Below are 20,867 nucleotides of genomic sequence, written 5' to 3' on the forward strand. Positions count from 1 at the left end.
CGGCCTGGTGAAACACACCAATATGAAAACCTAATGGAATGCATAGTCGATATAAAAAACTAGATGACGAGTAATTAGGACCTAAAAACTAAAAATGTTATAACCCAGAACACTAAGACTTGATGGTTGCTCTTTCAATTCTTCGTCATCAGTTAGGAACCCAGGTGTGCTATTGGAAAGCAATCTTTCTTTAGAAATCCACGTTTCTAGCATTTGTAAAACTGAATTTTTCCATTTCAAAAGTATTTCTAAATTACGGCCTATGCTTTCAATGTAAAATGCAGAAATGTTAATCCATGCATTCATGACCTCAAGGTTAGATTATTGTAATGCTTTATTGGGTGGTTGTTCTGCCAATTACTAAACAAACTACAACTAGTCCAAAATGCAGCAGCAAGAGTTCTTACTAGAACCAGAAAGTATGACCATATTAGCCCGCCAGCCCGGTCCTGTCAACACTGCACTGGCTCCCTATTAAACATCATATATATTTTAAAATCTTGCTTATTACTTATAAAGCCCTGAATGGTTTAGCACCTCAGTATTTAAATTAGCTCCTGTTACATTACAATCCTCCACGTCTCGTCATGTCAAAGCTGGTCATCCAGAGACTCGTCACATCACAGCTGATTATCCAGAGTCATGTGACGTCCCAGTTGATAATCCTGACTCTTGTCACATCACAGTTGATCGTCCAGAGTCTCATCACTCCACAGCTGGTCATCCAGAGACTTGTTACGTCTCAGCTGATCGTCCAGAGAGTCATCACCGCACAGCTGATCATCCAGAGTCACGTCAGGTCACAGCCGATCGTCCAGAGTCACATAACGTCCCAGTTGATCCTCCAGAGTCACGTCTCAGGTGATCTTCCAGAGCCTCGTACGAGTCTCACCACATCAGAGCTGATCGTCCAGACTCAAGTAATGTCACAGCTGATTGTCCAGAGTCTCATCACGTAACAACTGATCGTCCAGAGGCACGTAATGTCCCAGTTGATCATGCAGAGTCACTTCAGGTCACAGCTGATCATCCAGAGGCACGTAATGTCACAGCTGGTCATCCAGACTCACGTAATAGCACAGTTGATCATCCAGAGTCACTTCAGGTCGCAGCTGACATCCAGAGTCACGTAACATTCCAGCTGATTATCCAGAGCCTCATCATGTCTCAGCTGATCTCCCAGAGTATTGTGACGTCTCATCTGTTCGTCTGTAGTGTTTTCATATTGTGTTTTGTAGCTAGATCTTTGTGGTCAGTTCTAAGGTTTCCCAGACTAGCATCCAGTGTGGAGGGTCCATCATTGGTTTCACTACATGCATCTGGTAGCCCTAAACCAGTGCTCTAAAACCTTCCTGTTCCCAAACTGATTTATCTGTAAGATCCCATTATGGGGATCACTTCATGGTGTGTTTGGGCTGCATATACCACCAGAAGCTCTAGAGGTGATGGCGCACAGTATGATTTATCCAGAGGTGGCGGCGGATGCTGCAAAACTTAAGTGACATACAGCCAACCCACTGCCCTAGGGTTAGGAGTCAAATTCTCTAACCACTAGGCCATGACTTCCCCATCCTGAAGAGGTCATGAAGACGGTCATTGAATCTCCTGTCAAAACTATCTCAGCCTTAAGCACTATTCGGACGGGACTAGTTTTCTAAACTACGTTTGAGTTTCGATTCTTACCACCTGACGTCTGTGATTTTCATGTACCAATTCGGACGGGACTAGTATCTCCGTGTTTATTACAGAGGTGGGAGGGTCTGATTTTTGCATCTGGGCGTCACAGAGATCACGCGCTCTGTATGCGTGCATTGCATTCATTCAGAATGATTGCCATTAGTATTATTACACAATAAATACTAAATGGCTAGTATAGCAAAACCATGTTAATGTGTGGTTCCTTTAGTTGAACTTGTTTTCCTTTTTTTTATTAAATGTAATTAAAACATTATGTAACTGAGTACATAAATGAACGTGAGTAATCTTACCTGATGCTGATATTACAATAGCCGGTATTAACAGTTTACGCGATCTTGCTCTTGATTTTATTAGTTGTATAATTTTTTTATCATTATTTATTTGCCGCTAAGCAAATATATCAAACATCCGCGCGGTAAGAGCATCTACGGTAATTCACGTTGGCCAAAACACACAAGGAAACGCGTTGTGAAATAAAATATAATCGGCAATCACAGACATTCGCATTCGGACGGGATTAGTTTTCTCAGAGGATCACTGAGTTTGCTGAAAAACGGTAGGTAATTTGCTCTGGAATTATCACAGAGGTTGTGTGAGAAAAACACAGACATGGCAGATTCAGACGGGATTAAAATCACCAAGTACGTCTGTGAAACACCGATTTCTCTAACGACCCCCTGTAAAACTAGTCCCGTCCGAATAGGGCTTTTGAAGCCAATCATGAACTCTCAGCCCTGCCCATTACAGTCACAAAGACCACCTTAGAACTCTTAGTCTGTTCTGTTATGGCCACGGAGGCCAATTATGAGCTATTGTCCTGTACCAACATGGCCGCAAAGGCTGTTTGTGAATATTGTTCACAGCCAGTGTTTTTGGGTCTGGTTGACCCATTGCAGCTTTGGAATTTTAATTTAAAACAATCAAATATTAAATGTTAAAATACTCAACAAATGTCTAATTCATCCCAATTTCAAGCAATATAAACTAAATATTTGGTTGATATTTGCAGTGAGTGGTCATTGAGCATTTGTTTTTAGAAATGTTCTTCACAGAAAATGAGCCAAGGCCAATGAGTCTGAGTTTGGGAAAATGTATAATAGTATAATTTTCATTTTGATAAAAAACACTAAACAAGGGTTAAGATCCAAATTCATGACTTAGAATAACATTGGCTGCGTAATTTCATTTTCTATATATTTTAGCAATGCTTTCACATGTAACGAATCGTGCACCAGTGAAACACAGGGAGAAGAGAGATCCAATCCAAAGTATGTTTATTTGAGGTAATCCAAAATCGTTGTCAAACATGCCAGGGTCAAAACCAGAATGCAGTCCAAACAAAAAAAAAAAAAATTGAGCCCACTAGTGGACACCCAGGGAAACAGAGACTGACAGCGTGACATTACCCCCTCCTCCACGGAGCAGCTGCCAGATGCTCCACCCAAAACCAAGGGAAAACCAACAGAAAAAGAGACTAGGAGGGAGGTGGAGTGGCGGAGGACTGGGGTAGGGACGGAGGGTCAGATAACATGGTAAAACAGAGACAAGAGGACCAGGTAGAATGGGGAGACAGAGACAAGACAACCAGGTAAAATGGGGAGACAGAGACAAGAGAAGTGCAACACAAAACAAGGAATCCAGGGGGTAGGTGGACCGGCGGAGGATCAGGGAGAGGGATGGAGGGCCAGGTCCTAGAGGGAAATGGAATGACAGACACAGACTAGAAACCCAGGAGGGAGGTGGACCGGCGGAGGATCAGGGGAAGGGATGGAGGGCCAGGTCCAAAAGGAGGAAACAGACAGAAAAAAACAAAAGAAAACAAAAACATAAGTCCATAAGGGCCTCACGTGACGCCCACCAGGACGGAGCAGAAGACCGCCACATCCTTGTGGTCGAGGGCGAAGGGCCCCAGGGCAGAGCAGAAGACCACCACATTCGTGCAGCCAGACCAACGGGAGGACGAAACTCTGGTAATCCTATGGTGTTTCTACTGGATTCCAGAAGATCGGTGCTGACTTGACTCTGCTCATGAAGATTATTGGTGACTTGCATTTGTTCATGAAGATCCCCGGTGACTTGACTCAGTCCTTAAAGATCACCGGTGACTTGACTCAGTCCTTGAAGGTCACCGGTGACTTGACTCTGTCCTTGAAGGTCACCGGTGACTTGACTCTGTCCTTGAAGGTCACCGGTGACTTGACTCTGTCCTTGAAGGTCACCAGTGACTTGACTCTGTCCTTGAAGGTCACCAGTGACTTGACTCTGTCCTTGAAGGTCACCAGTGACTTGACTTGACTCTGAAAGGTCAACGGTGACTAGCCTTGTCTCTGGAAAGTCCATGGTGACTAGTCCTGACTCTGGAAGGTCAATGGTGACTAACCCTGACTCTGGAAGGTCAACGGTGACTAACCCTGACTCTGGAGGGTCCATGAGCACCTGACTAGACTCTGGAGGTTCAACCGGAACCTGACTTAACTCTGAAAATTCAACGGTCACCTGACTCTACTCTGGAAGGTCCACAGAAACTAGCCCTGACTCTGGAGGGCCAACGGTGACTAACCCTGACTCTGGAAGGTCGACGGTGACTAACCCTGACTCTGGAGGGTCGACAGTGACTAACCCTGACTCTGGAGGGTCCATGAGCACCTGACTCGACTTTGGAGGGTCAACCGGAACCTGACTCAACTCTGGAAAGTCAATGGGTACCTGACTCGACTCTGGAAGGTCAACCGGAATCTGACTTGATTCTGGGGAATCAACTGGAACATGACTCGACTCTGGAAGGTCAACAGGAACTAGCCCTGACTTTGGAAGGTCGACGGTGACTAACCCTGACTCTGGAAGGTCGACGGTGACTAACCCTGACTCTAGAAGGTCGACTGTGACTAACCCTGACTCTAGAAGGTCGACTGTGACTAACCCTGACTCTGGAGGGTCCATGAGCACCTCACTCGACTTTGGAGGGTCCACGAGCACCTGACTCAACTTTGGAGGGTCAACCGGAACCTGACTCGACTCTGGAAAATCAATGGGCACCTGACTCTACTCTGGAAGGTCAACAGGAATCTGACTTGATTCTGGGGAATCAACTGGATTTTGACTCGACTCTGGAAGATCGACAGGAACTAGCCCTGACTCTGGAGGGTCAACGGTAACTAACCCTGACTCTGGAAGGTCAACAGGAATCTGACTTGATTCTGGAGGATTGTGGTGAAGTAGACACCTCGCTGGGCACGCACGCACACATACACACCTGCATACATACCCCATTCACTTTTCATTCCCCTCTCCTTACCTGCTATTTCTGCTGACGGCAAAGCGGGTGCACACGTCAGGCCGATGGCACATGGACATTTCTCCACCTAGCGTTTCCCTTTAAACCCGTCTCTTGGCGATCATTTCTCACACACACACTCACACACACACTCATACACTGTCCTTGTCTTTGTCTTGTGGTATCTATAGTCGATTAAATGTTTGTTCGAGGAGAGTTGACTGTCTTCCAGCGGGTAAATGTTGCGTCAGCCAAACGTATTGTATATTGTGGATACAGTTTTCATTTTGTTTTCTTGTTTTGTTGTTTCTTTGATACTTTAGTATTTTTTTCCTGACTCTGGAAGGTCCATGAACACCTGACTCGACTCTGGAGGGTCAACCGGAACCTGACTCGACTCTGGAAGGTCCACTCAATCAATCAATCAATCACCTTTATTTATATAGTGCTTTAAACAAAATACATTGCGTCAAAGCACTGAACAACATTCATTTGGAAAACAGTGTCTCAATAATGCAAAATGATAGTTAAAGGCAGTTCATCATTGAATTCAGTTATGTCATCTCTGTTCAGTTGAAATAGTGTCTGTTTTTATTTGCAATCAAGTCAATGATATCGCTGTAGATGAAGTGACCCCAACTAAGCAAGCCAGAGGCGACAGCGGCAAGGAACCGAAACTCCATCGGTGACAGAATGGAGAAAAAAACCTTGGGAGAAACCAGGCTCAGTTGGGGGGTCAGTTCTCCTCTGACCAGACGAAAACCAGTAGTTCAATTCCAGGCTGCAGCAAAGTCAGATTGTGCAGAAGAATCATCTGTTTCCTGTGGTCTTGTCCTGGTGCTCCTCTGAGACAAGGTCTTTACAGGGGATCTGTATCTGGGGCTCTAGTTGTCCTGGTCTCCGCTGTCTTTCAGGGCAGTAGAGGTCCTTTCTAGGTGCTGATCCACCATCTGGTCTGGATACGTACTGGATCCGGGTGACTGCAGTGACCCTCTGATCTGGACACAGACTGGATCTCGTGGCCATGGTGACCTCGGAACAAGAGATAAACAGACAAATATTAGCGTAGATGCCATTCTTCTAATGATGTAGAAAGTACGGTGTTATGTGAAGTGTTTCCGGTTCCGGTTTACCTAATTAATGCAGCCTAAAAATCCTTTAACGGATTTGGATATTAAAAGCATATTAGTATGTTATGTGTATGCCAGGTTAAAGAGATGGGTCTTTAATCTAGATTTAAACTGCAAGAGTGTGTCTGCCTCCCGAACAATGTTAGGTAGGTTATTCCAGAGTTTAGGCGCCAAATAGGAAAAGGATCTGCCGCCCGCAGTTGATTTTGATATTCTAGGCAATTTGATAATGCCTAGAATATCAAAATCAACTGCGGGCGGCAGATCCTTTTCCTATTTGGCGCCTAAACTCTGGAATAACCTACCTACCTAACTTTGCTGCAGCCTGGAATTGAACTACTGGTTTTCGTCTGGTCAGAGGAGAACTGACCCCCCAACTGAGCCTGGTTTCTCCCAAGGTTTTTTTCTCCATTCTGTCACCGATGGAGTTTCGGTTCCTTGCCGCTGTCGCCTCTGGCTTGCTTAGTTTTGAGAACGTAGCGGACGTAGAGGAGTATAATGTAAAAGGAGCTCATTCAAATACTGAGGTGCTAAACCATTCAGGGCTTTATAAGTAATAAGCAATATTTTAAAATCTATACGATGTTTGATAGGGAGCCAGTGCAGTGTGGACAGGACCGGGCTAATATGGTCATACTTCCTGGTTCTAGTAAGAACTCTTGCTGCTGCATTTTGGACTAGCTGTAGTTTGTTTACCAAGAGTGCAGAACAACCACCCAATAAAGCATTACAATAGTCTAACCTTGAAGTCATAAATGCATGGATTAACATTTCTGCATTTGACATTGAGAGCATAGGCCGTAATTTAGATATATTTTTGAGATGGAAAAATGCAGTTTTACAAATGCTAGAAACGTGGCTTTCTAAGGAAAGATTGCGATCAAATAGCACACCTAGGTTCCTAACTGATGACGAAGAATTGACAGAGCAACCATCAAGTCTTAGACAGTGTTCTAGTTTATTATAAGCAGAGTTTTTAGGCCCTATGATTAACACCTCTGTTTTTTCTGAATTTAGCAGTAAGAAATTACTCGTCATCCAATTTTTTATATCGACTATACATTCCATTAGTTTTTCAAATTGGTGTGTTTCACCAGGCTGCGAGGAAATATAGAGCTGCGTATCATCAGCATAACAGTGAAAACTAACACCATGTTTCCTGATGATATCTCCCAAGGGTAACATATAAAGCCTGAAGAGTAGCGGTCCACTGTAGTTGCCATCCTCTGCCGGGGCTCCGGGCTGGTGGCCATCTTGTACTGTGGTACTGGCTCAGCAGACATAACGTGAACAGTCTTGGGAATCTTTGATCTTTGACAGCATGGAGAAATAATCGAAAGACGTCTCTGCGGCCATCTTGGGCGTTGGCACTGAGTTGGCAGCCATCTTGCATCGTGGCACTGGGTTGGCGGCCATTTTGTGCTGTGGCGCTTAGCTGGCGGCCATCTTGTGCTGTGGTGTGGGGCTGGCTTCCATCTTGTCTCGTGGTGCTGGGTTGGCCGCCATGCTGCGCAGCGGCGTTGGGTTGGCGGCCATCTTGTGCAGCGCCACTGGACTGGTGGCCATCTTGCTAAGCGGCGCTGGCACAGCCGATTTGCGCCAACTCTCCCCTCTCTGTCCATGATGGGGAAACGGCGGCTCCCATCCGAACCCCGGGTCAACGGGAGGCCACAGTGGAGATCGCTGCCAGATCTCCTCTCGATTACTCACTCCTGAGCGACCTCCCCTGGTTCCACGGAACCATTCCTCTCCCGCTTGATGGCTGGGGAGGAAATTGGAGCTGACATACCGCTGGATCTCTTTGGATGGAGTCCTTCTGTAACGAATCGTGCACCAGTGAAACACAGGGAGACGAGAGATCCAATCGCGGGTATGTTTATTTGAGGTAATCCAAAATCGTTGTTAAACATGCCAGGGTCAAAACCAGAATGCAGTCCAAACAAACAAAATAACAAAACAAGGAAGGGAACAGGAAAGGGAAGGGAAGGAAACGAAACGGGAACATGGAATATGAGAGTAGAGGAATCTCGGGGACCGAGAAGACTGGAACATCGAAGGGTAAGGACTCCATACAAACAACAGTGAAAGACAGGTATAAGGAGGCTAATGACAATTGAGTGCCTGCACCTGGTGCAATTAACTGGAGTGCAATTACTGTGAAGACAGGACCAGACTAGAGGAATTATATTGCCTATGGTGAAGTGCCTAAGGGAAAGTGAGCCCACTAGTGGACACCCAGGGAAACAGAGACTGACAGCGTGGTGTGAAATCACCACACTCACAAACTGCTGGAGTTATCTTTAGTACTGACTAGTATGGAGTGATACTATCCCCTAAGCTTTCTGCATTAGCACACTCACTGAACACTGTTCTGAGTTTTCACATCCAAGTCAGTCTTCTTTATTGGATTTTCCTACACTACTTCTTAATTTCTGATTTTAGATGTTTAGATACATTTCTTAATGCTTTTTATGGGAGTTTTTTAAAAATATTTTTAATTCATAACTCTATTATATATTATAATGGAATATTCTGAAGCTCCCTGCAACTTTAAATCAAAGCTGTAAAATCAAAAAGTTTTTTGTTTTTTTTTTTGCAAAAAAACTCAACTTCATGAGCCTGTACCATGATAGTAGCTGAACAAATTCAGAGTTACAGGATTAGTTTTCAGTTGACATAGCCAAACCTCTCCAATCCTGCTTTGTTGGTACCATGATGATGATCATCAACTTTCTTTGTCAATTCAGGCTTTGATCCTGAGTTTGTGGAGCGTGTGTACATGAATGTGTGACCTAACTGGCAAGAGTGACATGGTGCATTATCCTGCTGGAAGTAGCCATCAGAGGATGGGCACATGGTGGTCATAAAGGGATGGACATGGTCAGAAACAATGCTCAGGTAGGCCGTGGCATTTAAACGATGCCCAATTGGCACTAAGTGTGTGTGTGTTCACAGTGTGTGTGTGTGTGTTCCCTGCTCCGGGTGTGTTCACAGTGTGTGTGTGTGTTCACTGCTCCGGGTGTGTTCACAGTGTGTGTGTGTGTGGGGAGCAGTTGGGGGTTCAATGCCTTGCTCAAGGGCACCTAAGTCTGGTATTGAAGGTGGAGAGAGAACTGTACATGCACTCCCCCCACCCACAATTCTTGCCGGCCCAGGACTCGAACTCACAACCTTTCGATTGGGAGTCCGACTCTCTAACCATTAGGCCACGTGTTCATTGCGGTGTGTGTGTGTGTGTGTGTGTGTGTGTGCGTGCGTGCGTGCGTGCGTGCGTGCGTGCGTGCGTGCGTGCGTGCGTGCGTGCGTGCGTGCGTGCGTGCGTGCGTGCGTGTGTGTGTGTGTGTGTGTGTTCACTGCTCCGGGTGTGTGTTCACAGTGTGTGTGTGTGTTCACTGCTCCGGGTGTGTGTTCACAGTGTGGGTGTGTGTGTGTTCACTGCTCCGGGTGTGTGTTCACAGTGTGGGTGTGTGTGTGTTCACTGCTCCGGGTGTGTGTTCACAGTGTGTGTGTGTGTGTGTGTGTTCACTGCTCCGGGTGTGTGTGTGTGTGTTCACTGCTCCAGGTGTGTGTTCACAGTGTGTGTATGTGTGTGTTCACTGCTCCGGGTTTGTGTTCACAGTGTGTGTGTGTGTGTGTGTGTGTGTGTGTGTGTGTGTGTGTGTGTGTTCACTGCTCCGGGTGTGTGTTCACAGTGTGTGTGCTCACAGTGTGTGAGTGTGTGTGTGTTCACAGTGTGGGTGTGTGTGTGTGTTCACTGCTCCGGGTGTGTGTGTGTTCACTGCTTCGGGTTTGTGTTCACAGTGTGTGTGTGTGTGTGCGTGTGTGTGTTCACTGCTCAGGGTGTGTGTTCACAGTGTGTGTATGTGTGTGTTCACTGCTCCGGGTTTGTGTTCACAGTGTGTGTGTGTGTGTGTGTGTGTGTGTGTGTTCACTGCTCCGGGTGTGTGTTTACAGTGTGTGAGTGTGTGTGTGTGTGTGTTCACAGTGTGGGTGTGTGTGTGTTCACTGCTCCAGGTTTGTGTTCACAGTGTGTGTGTGTGTGTGTGTATGTGTGTGTTCACTGCTCCGGGTGTGTGTTCACAGTGTGTGTATGTGTGTGTTCACTGCTCCGGGTTTGTGTTCACAGTGTGTGTGTGTTCACTGCTCCGGGTGTGTGTTCACAATGTGTGAGTGTGTGTGTGTGTGTGTGTGTGTGTGTTCACAGTGTGGGTGTGTGTGTGTGTGTGTTCACAGTGTGGGTGTGTGTGTGTTCACTGCTCCAGGTTTGTGTTCACAGTGTGTGTGTGTGTGTGTGTGTGTGTGTGTGTGTTCACAGTGTGTGTATGTGTGTGTTCACTGCTCCGGGTTTGTGTTCACAGTGTGTGTGTGTGTGTGTGTGTTCACTGCTCCGGGTGTGTGTTCACAGTGTGTGAGTGTGTGTGTGTGTTCACAGTGTGTGTATGTGTGTGTTCACTGCTCCGGGTGTGTGTTCACAGTGTGGGTGTGTGTGTGTTCACTGCTCCGGGTGTGTGTTCACAGTGTGTGTGTGTGTGTGTGTGTGTTCACTGCTCCGGGTGTGTGTGTGTGTGTTCACTGCTCCAGGTGTGTGTTCACAGTGTGTGTATGTCTGTGTTCACTGCTCCGGGTTTGTGTTCACAGTGTGTGTGTGTGTGTGTTCACTGCTCCGGGTGTGTGTTCACAGTGTGTGTGCTCACAGTGTGTGAGTGTGTGTGTGTTCACAGTGTGGGTGTGTGTGTGTGTTCACTGCTCCGGGTGTGTGTGTGTTCACTGCTTCGGGTTTGTGTTCACAGTGTGTGTGTGTGTGTGTGTGTGTGTGTGTGTGTGCGTGTGTGTTCACTGCTCCGGGTGTGTGTTCACAGTGTGTGTATGTGTGTGTTCACTGCTCAGGGTTTGTGTTCACAGTGTGTGTGTGTGTGTGTGTGTGTGTTCACTGCTCCGGGTGTGTGTTTACAGTGTGTGAGTGTGTGTGTGTTCACAGTGTGGGTGTGTGTGTGTTCACTGCTCCAGGTTTGTGTTCACAGTGTGTGTGTGTGTGTGTGTGTTCACTGCTCTGGGTGTGTGTTCACAGTGTGTGTATGTGTGTGTTCACTGCTCCGGGTTTGTGTTCACAGTGTGTGTGTGTTCACTGCTCCGGGTGTGTGTTCACAGTGTGTGAGTGTGTGTGTGTGTGTGTGTGTTCACAGTGTGGGTGTGTGTGTGTGTGTGTTCACAGTGTGGGTGTGTGTGTGTTCACTGCTCCAGGTTTGTGTTCACAGTGTGTGTGTGTGTGTGTGTGTGTGTGTGTGTGTTCACTGCTCCGGGTGTGTGTTCACAGTGTGTGTATGTGTGTGTTCACTGCTCCGGGTTTGTGTTCACAGTGTGTGTGTGTGTGTGTGTTCACTGCTCCGGGTGTGTGTTCACAGTGTGTGAGTGTGTGTGTGTGTTCACAGTGTGGGTGTGTGTGTGTTCACTGCTCCGAGTGTGTGTTCACAGTGTGTGTGTGTTCACTGCTCCGGGTGTGCACTTGGATGGTTAAATGCAGAGCACCAATTCTGAGTTTGGGTTACCATACTTGGCAAATGTCACGACTTTCACTTTTTTTTAAAAACAAAAATGGTATAATAATAAACCTAACATTACATAATTTTAAATTGAAGCATTACATTGAAACTTTAAAAGATCTAAGAAATAAGAATGTATATAATTTTTTATCCTTTTCTAATAAAACCCTTGTAGTTTTTTCCCTTCTTTCTCTTTTTTTCATTTTGTTCCTTTGATGCTATTATGAACTATTGTTAAGTATAACAGTTGAAAACACTGTGATTCTCGCTATACTGTATGTATGTTGTGTTACTGCTCTTATTTCTTTGTGTTCCTGTAGCTCAGTTGGTAGAGTATTGCGCATTGTGAGTGTAATGTAATTATTTAGTCAGTCTCGCGTCCCGTTAGATCAGATGGAGGGGGCGGGGTTTGATCGAGACGCGATGACGTCACTCTGTAGCAGGGCTCGTGAGGATCACTCGGTGTGCGCATGCGCGAGTAAGTGAGCGGACAGCGGAGCTGCGTGAGAGTACTGAGAGTTGTACGGTAAGTGCGAGTCTTTTTTTTCATCTATTGTTTGCTAACGGAGCCCTGGAAGTAACCGTACTTCCTAAACTGTTCCCTCGATTTAACAAATCGTGCCCACGGATTAATGCATTTTCAATCCGTGCGCTCAGATTTTGTAAGCCGTACCTTCGGGTTTTATATCTGTAAATTACCCACAAATTCATAATCTGTGCGCACACTTTTCGCGTCCGTTCCTCGGGTTTGGAAACTGTGTTCACGGATTCATGCAGTGGTGTCAACGAATCATATTGTATATTGTTTTGTATGGTGTTACTTTAATGACAAATGTGAGAGAGTTTTGAGAGTATCACAGGACACAGTTTGAGTTATGTGCGAGCGCAAAGGAAATCCGCATTATATTTAATGTGCTTTCGCGCTACTATGATGCGCTCTCGACATTTGTCGTCAAAATATAATGGAATATATTATATTACAGCCACTTAAGGCATTCTCTTTCATGTTAACAGAAGTTATAATTGTATTTAAATACATCTTCAATTCTTCTTTGAAAAAGCTAAAGTGGGGTTTACTTTTCATATATTTACATTTATGGATATGAAACTTTCCAATATATAAAAGAAGGTTTATACAAAAACTTGCATTAATTAGATTATTGTCTTTAAAATAAAACCCAAAAAGAATGTGTCTATATGATAAAGAAAAATTACAAAAAACCTTTTGGACAATCAGAGCATTAATATTATTCTAGAAAGACCGAGCAAAAGGACATTCCCAAAACAAATGATCAACAGAAACTGAAGAAGAGGCTTCACAAACAGAGCAGGACGTATCAATATCACTTCTAAATTTCTTTAAAAATTATTTAACTGGATAAAATCTTTGAATAATTTTATAGGATCTAACTTTATTTGTTAGAAAAAAATTCTGAGGAAGTGACCATACATATGACCATTTAATATAATCAAAAGGTTATTCCAATAAGAAATGGAGTAAGGAATTGAAGTAACAGGGTCCAAAAATAATGACCTGATTTTATAGTTGGATTTATGCATTGAAAAACAAATAGAACCAACCACAGTGGATTCAGGGCTAGGGGGATAAACAGAAGTCACTGTAGCACTGTTATTGTTTCTAAACAGCATACAGATTTCCAAAGAGATGGCCTTGAAAACTGTATTAAATTCTTTACTAGATACTGGTAAATGGTATCCTGACAAAACGGGAATAATTAAATAACCTTCACTATCAAATAGCTGGTTTACTAACATCACTCCATTATTGAACCAGTTTTCAAAAAGCAAAGATTTCCTCCTATGTAGAATATTATAGTTGTTCCAAATTAAAAAAAATTGTGTGACGAGAAATTATGCTTGTAAATAAGTCTCCAAGCCATAAGCATCTGCTGATGATAATTGGAAAACTTGACAGGAAGTTTATTAACTGAATAATTGCACATTAAAAGAAAATGTATACCTCCTAATTGAGAAAAGATATATCTTGGGATTATACTCCAAATAGAAGATTGATTGTGTAGGAAACGTTTAAGCCAATTAATTTTTAAGGTATTGTTAAGGGAATCAAAATCAATGAAATTTAAGCCAACTTTATTATAAGAATTCAAAATAACTGTTTTATTTTTCCAAAGAAATTTGAGCAACGTTACGTCAATCAACTTGCAAGTAGATTTATCCACAAATAAAGACTGAGCAGCATATGATAAGCGGGAAATCTGCCTTTCAAAGATAGATCTCTTAACAACCAAAGGTAAAACATTTTTTTGTGTTTTCTCCTCAACTCAACTAAAATTCATCTGACATCTCAGTTTAGTATCTTTTATTATTTTTATTCCTAAATAGGTGACACTTTCTTTGATGGGAATGTTAGAGATAGAGGTTGAAGCACATTTTTTTATCGGGAGTAATTCGCATTTATTAATGTTAAGGAAAAGGCCAGATGCATTAGAGAAAGACTGAAGAGAGGTTGAAGCAAAGGGATCTGAGAGACATCTCTTAGAAACAATGCTGTATCATCTGCCAGTTGGCTAATAAACAATTCCGTACCAGCAATAGAAATTCCCTTCACAGGGCCCTCTTTAATATGTAAATGTAATGTTTAGCTATTAAAAAAAGATATGGGGAAATGGGGCAACCTTGTCTTACACCACGCTTTAAAGAAAATCTAGGAGAGGAGCCATTATTGAGTCGGATAGAGCTATTACCATTACAGTAAAGCATTTTAAAACATTTGCAAAAAAAATTACCGAAACCCAATCTGTGCAGGGCTTGTAACATAAATTTGTGTTCTAAGCAATCAAATGCTTTATAATAGTCAAGAAAGAGGATAAAACTATCAGTAGAAATAAGATCTGAATAATCCAACAAGTCAAAAATCAAGCGTATATTATTAGAAATATGTCCCTGATTGGCACTCATCTATTATATTATTAAGAATAAGTTTTAGCCTCTTTGCTAAAACCAAGGCAATAATTTTATAATCGGTATTCAATAAGGAAATCGGGCGCCAATTTTCTAATAGAAGGGGATCTTTATTTTGCTTGGGAATCTGAAGTTATTAGCCCTTGACATAAAGAGGGAGGAAGCTTTGTTTTCTCAATACTCTCTAAAAACATTTTATGTAAAAAAGGTGCTAATTTTTACTAAATGCTTTATAAAGCTCTGCAGAAAGCCCATCAGTACCTGGGGATTTGTTACTTTTTAAATTATTTATAGAATCAAGAATTTATCAAAGACTAATGGGTGCATCACACAGATTACAATCTTAATTATTAATTTGTTTTATGTGAGGTAAGGAATCAAAAAAGGCGCCTTCAGCCTTCCGTTTATATATATCCTCTAAATTATGTTTTTGTTGAACAAGCTCAATTTTTTCTGCGTCTGATCATGTCAGCTATCACCTGCAATCTCTGTAACAGGAATAATGTGAGCTATTGTAATGTACTATAATATCTTGTACTACCGTAAATATTAAATAAATAGGTGGACAAGGGTAATCATGGAAAATTCGTTGTACTTCGTTAACTGCCTGTTACTGATCTTAAATGTATTCATAGAACAGACTTCATAAATCTAACGTTAGGCGAGCAAACACAAGTTAAGGTTAGCTTACCCAAATCTGACAACATTTTCATCTCTCGGCGTGACCTCTTTAACGGAACATCGTAGTCGAGACATTTCTCGGGGTAAGGGTGTTTGTCAGTCACCTTCCCGTCCATGAAATGGTACGAACACACATAAGAGCGCTTGAGTGAGTGCTTCAAATTAAGCGCCTTCATCCATTTCTTCAATGTGCTTCTCTTCTTTAGGTGGTGGGTGTAAATTGTAAAGTGCACCACAACACTCCGACCGCTTCACAATGTGTTCACTACATCGTTGGTGCAATTGTTTTTTTTTTTTTTATACAATTGTTATGCAGCCCCCTAACTGAGCATACAATACTTGATATATTTGCATTCTGTTATCTAGCCACTAGCTTAGGTATGTTACGTCCGGTCCCTCAGCCGGAAGTAATATGACAAAACGAGCGCAATGGCGGCACCATTGTTGCCATGGAAAATAAGGTGAATAATCACCATTCCGTTTCAGGTTGAAATACGTCACTACACTGAAATAAATCAGCAGCAACCTTCGGTTTCTTTTCTTTTTCACTATGGAAGTCACTGTGGACCAGTAACTGTTCAGTTTTCTTAAATTTTTCAAAACAGCATTTATGTTCAGCAGAAGAAATAAACTCATTCAGGTTTAAAACAGCTTTGTGTGAGTAAATGAAAAGAATGAAAATAAAACACTGTGACAGAACTGACAGATAGATGACAGAATTTATATTTTTGGGAGAACTATTCCTTTTATATTAATAAAAGGGCAAAACACAAAGAGAAATATCACTTCCTAATTTTGCCTATAAACTTTTATACAGTTGCTTTAAAAGGGCACCTATTATTCAAAATTCACTTTGGACTTAAATGTGTTTATGTAAGCACAACCAAACTACAAAGATAAAAATCCACCCACTGCTCATTTTTAATGCCCTTTAAATCAAATCAGTCTTACCAGACCTGCCATTTTCACTCTCTCGCAGTGTAACGCCACATCATTTGTGTGTGCGCACATTAAATATTTTGAACTAATCAGCTGCCCTTGTGAGATTAGTCCGTGCCGTTCGTAGATCGAGATTTGTTCAGTAGCACGGCTCAGTCTATTGATTCACACTGATGACAGGTCAGAAACGAGCTCTGTAACATTGCGCTGTTTGTCCCACTTTCAGTGCATTTGGCTTCCTATATGTGTGGCTGAACACCAGTTCTCTCGCTCATGTTCAGGGTTCCCACGCTTCTTGAAAGTACTTGAATTTCAGATATATGGATTCAACGCCTGTAAAGTACTAATTGAAAAAAAAAAACAGGTTCTTGAAAGTGTTGAAAGGAACACGCCACTGTTTTTCCATATTCCTGTCACGATCATTAGATGGAGTGCCCATGAGCTTCAGTAGAGGGCACGCCACTCAGGACCATTCCACCCATCAACCACCAGATGTCACTTGGACACTAGCACCTATCATACTGTTGCACCACACCCAAACTACATTACCCATAAGTCACTGCATCACAATCACCCTGCCACACCTGCACCTCATCAGCCAATTTCCTTGCCACACCTGCACCTCATTTACACACACATATAAGCAGCACACTCACTCTCACTCACTGCGAAGTCTTGATTTGCTGTGTCTGTCATTTCTGAGCATTTTCCTTGTGTTTGATCTCTCTGTATTTGACCTTTGGATTGTTTATACCGACTCTGATTCTCTGCTGCCTGCCCTCGATATCTGCTTGCTTCTGTTTTTGATTCTGGTTATCCCCTTATACCTGACGCCGTTGCTGATCATTGTCTGTCTGACCATTTTCATTAAAAGTTCTGCACATGGATCTGAACCTCTGTCTCATCATTACAATTCCACTGTTCTTCCCTCAACTTGCGTACCTCTCCTGTCTCAGTGCATGGAATCAATCGCTGTAGCACACTACACCTATACGGCGTATTACTGCACGGTGCCACAATACTAGCGTTTAGCTTAGCACCATTCATTCCTTAGATTTGTTAACAGTTTTTGAGAGAAATATGCCTTTTGTGTACATAGGAAAAGTCTAAAATCTTTGAGTTTAGCTCATGGAAATGAGGCAAAAACAATAATTTTTTTCTTATATTTTTTATTGTTGCAATTCCAAAATGATATTTGTTTATTGTTTTAGCATGACTAATTATATGCATGAAACAACTTTAATTTATTCTTTGTTTCTGAAGTTGCCTCATGATATTTTTTTTTTTCTCACAAATTCCCTGTTGTGTATTTACATTTTTCTGGTTATCAGTTAAAGGCTTAAAATAATAATTTAAATGATCATTTAACTATTGAAAATAAGCTAACTTAATTTTTTGGCAAACAAAGGGGGTTTACTATTAAAGTTTAAACCTGAAGAATAAATGTTGTGTGATTTTTCTTACAAAATAATATTGGTTTCATTTTATTAGTAGTAGTAGTAGCAAATATAGTAAAGAAGCCCAGGAGGCAAAACTCAATAGAACGCTCCGCAGCAACAGCTGTGCCCATGACGTGACTGTGCTGCCACCATTTTGGACTGAAAACTACACAAAAACACCATAAGTCTTCACCATCGTACTGCGGCAGCGCCTGAACCTCTCCTTGGCATTTTATTGCCTTGGATAACATTTACCATCACTTCCTCAGAATCCTCCCTGCATTCTTCATTCCTTCACAGACGGGGTACGTGACCTTTATCATACTTAGCACAGAGTATCAAAAGTTCAAATGGAGGAATTGTAGATTAACCATCACCTTGGTAGTGTTCATGAAACTTATCAGTTCATACTTTGTGATTTTGACTTAGATTTGAAGAAGGCTGACCCCAAGTGACGGAATTACAGCATGGAATAACTTCTCAGCTCCGTTCCACAGCCTGTGTTCCCTCTTGTCGAGTTGGTCATGTAGTTTCGCTGCAGTGGTCTGATGGTATGTTTCCTAACAGCTCAAGTCCCTCGCTGTCATCCGTTGGCCCAAACTGAGCTCAGATCACCCCCACACAGTGATTTTGCTGCGTGTTCAGCTCCCATACGCCACTGTATGTTTGTTCACCTATGTCTGCCAGACGTCCCCCTTGGCACGGGGCAACTGGTCAATCACTTTACTGAGCTGTAGCCCTCTGGTGGCACTGGAACCTTCCTGCAGTGACTTGCGTGTAGCCACATAGCTCTCTCTACTACTTTCACCTCAGTTATGTGTGTTATCAGCAAGACCTGATATCATGCATAGTTCCTTCCGCTGGCTTGGGCAGAGCACCCTTTACCTGCTAAGATATCTGAGAAAGTACAAGAGACAACTTTCGACAATGCTTTAGCATGTCACTTTCATACAAGGCTGTAGAGGACAGTGGTTGTGGTTCTGGTCCAACTCCATTGGAAGTTGGCCTGCCAAACAAATGTTGGAAAAGTGGACTCAAGTTAGACTTTATTTTCCTCATTCTCATATACATTAACACAAATGAGAGTGCTTTTACCCAAGACAGTCCTATCTGCTCACAACACCTCCCAACACCTAATGGTTAGTGACTCGGACTCCCAATCGAAAGGTTGTGAGTTCAAGTCTCGTGCCGGCAGGAATTGTGGGTGGGGGAGTGCATGTACAGTGCTCTTTCCACCCTCAATACCATGACTTAGGTGCCCTTGAGCAAGGCATCGAACCCCCAACTGCCCCCCGGGCGCCGCAGTATAAATGGCTGCCCACTGCTCCGGGTGTGTGTTCACTGTGTGTGTGTGTGTGTGTTCACTGCTCTGTGTGTGTGCACTTCGGATGGGTTAAATGCAGAGCGCAAATTTTGAGTATGGGTCACCATACTTGGCTGAATGTCATGTCACTTAAATTAATTTGTTCTTTAATGTCACACCTGACTGATAGCTTCATTTGCAAAAGGTGTACCATTGTCCCTCGTACATTATATTATCAAATCGCTGATTTGGAATTGGGTGTGCCACTTGAGGCATCATCTGCCCTTTGTCCACTTTGCTTGTGGCACAGATCATGCAATACCTTTCCACAAAGAAATTTAATTCCCTTGTGAACCAATATTGATTTAGCCAATCAAATATTCCCCCTTACTCATGTGATCTAAGGACATGTACAAGTTTCACATAGTGTGGGAAAAAGTGTTTTGGCAGACATGGTCTGTCTTCAGTACTTAGACTGTTTTCAGTTTGCTCTCGGCCTTCACCCATTGTTTCTTCTCCTCTGCTGTGGCAAAAGTTTGCATTGCTGTAAGATAATCAGAAGGGAGTGTGAATGAATTATTGTTAACTGTTACACAGGTAAAATAACGTCCTGTTCTCAGTGCTGCGTCCTTCGCCATGGTATCAGCTTACTTGTTACCTAAAACACAAAATTAGAAGTTTTGGAATGTGTGACACATTTGCAGATAGCAACTGACTTTGGTAGCAAAATTTCTTCTAACAGTGTTGCTATTTTATCATGGTTTAGAACAGGCTTACCATCAGACTTGAGAAATTTCCTGTTTCCATAATGCCCCAAAATCATGAAAAACCCCAAAAGAGTAACAAGAATCTGTGTAAATGGTAACTGTTTGTCCTTCAGCTATTTTCCAAACCTCCGTCAATGCCACTAATTCAAGTTCAAGTTCAAGTTCCTTTATACCCGAAGGTAGATTTTGTTTGCAGAGTCCTCATACACACATATGAAAGAGCACATATCACCCATATCATCAAAACTACATCATTAAAAAGTTCTTATCGGTCCAGAATAAATGAAACATTTAAAAAATAAAATAATTACAAAAAAAGTTTCAGTAGTCTAAAGGAAGTAAAATACATAAAAACCAAGTACACTATAAGCTAGAACTTATTCCTCAAAGTAATGGCTGCAGGAACAAAACTGTTTTTGTGTCTTTTTGTTCTACACCTGGGGAAGTCGTGGCCTAATGGTTAGAGGGTTGGACTCCCAATCGAAGGGTTGTGAGTTCTAGTCTCAGGCCGGACGGAATTGTGGGTGGGGGTAGTGCATGAACAGCTCTCTCTCCACCTTCAATACCAAGACTTAGGTGCCCTTGAGCAAGGCATCGAACCCCCAACTGCTCCCGGGCGCAGCAGCATAAATGGCTGCCTACTGCTCCGGGTGTGTGCTCACAGTGTGTGTGTTCACTGCTCTGTGTGTGTGCATTTCGGATGGGTAGAATGCAGAGCACAAATTCTGAGTATGGGTCACCATACTTGGCTGAATGTCCCTTCACTTTGCTTTTTTTTTTTTTTTATAAACCTACGCCCAGAGGGTAGAAGCTGGAATTCTGTGTGCTAAGGATGTGAACTGTCATTTCACTAGTTCACGCTTACATATAATTAGCTGAGGTATGGTATGCGTATTTGGCGTGCTGTCCGGGGAAGGGTTCCGAGCTTGGGAATGGCCCGAACCTAGAGTACCCCCCCTTCCCCGTATATTATAAAGTGAACTTGAAGTGAGGAGATGGAGTGGAGGAGGGATGCTGATAAACCACCAATGGATAGAGGTAAGTCAGCGATATTTATAATATGGGATTGATTACTTGATTGTGGTCCACCTGTGTTGATTAGGGTAAGTATCTGACACGCTCCTCCCGAATCTTATTTATAATTACATTTCAC

At 42.9% G+C, this 20,867-nt stretch overlaps 1 protein-coding gene across 2 annotated transcripts in view; it reads left to right on the forward strand.

The window, feature by feature from the left end:
• The first annotated feature begins 12,102 nt into the window (after nucleotides 1-12,102).
• The window catches only part of LOC113067381 (zinc finger protein 845-like), a 54,739-nt gene continuing 45,974 nt past the window's right edge, over nucleotides 12,103-20,867 (forward strand). The window contains exon 1 of one of the 2 annotated variants that reach the window (XM_026239764.1): nucleotides 12,103-12,168. The gene's annotated coding sequence lies outside the window, so the exon portion shown is untranslated. The remainder of the gene's footprint in view (nucleotides 12,169-20,867) is intronic. The other variant, XM_026239765.1, reaches the window with a different exon arrangement.

The sequence above is a fragment of the Carassius auratus genome, linkage group LG28B (assembly GCF_003368295.1).
Source record: "Carassius auratus strain Wakin linkage group LG28B, ASM336829v1, whole genome shotgun sequence".
Lineage (NCBI taxonomy): Eukaryota > Metazoa > Chordata > Actinopteri > Cypriniformes > Cyprinidae > Carassius > Carassius auratus.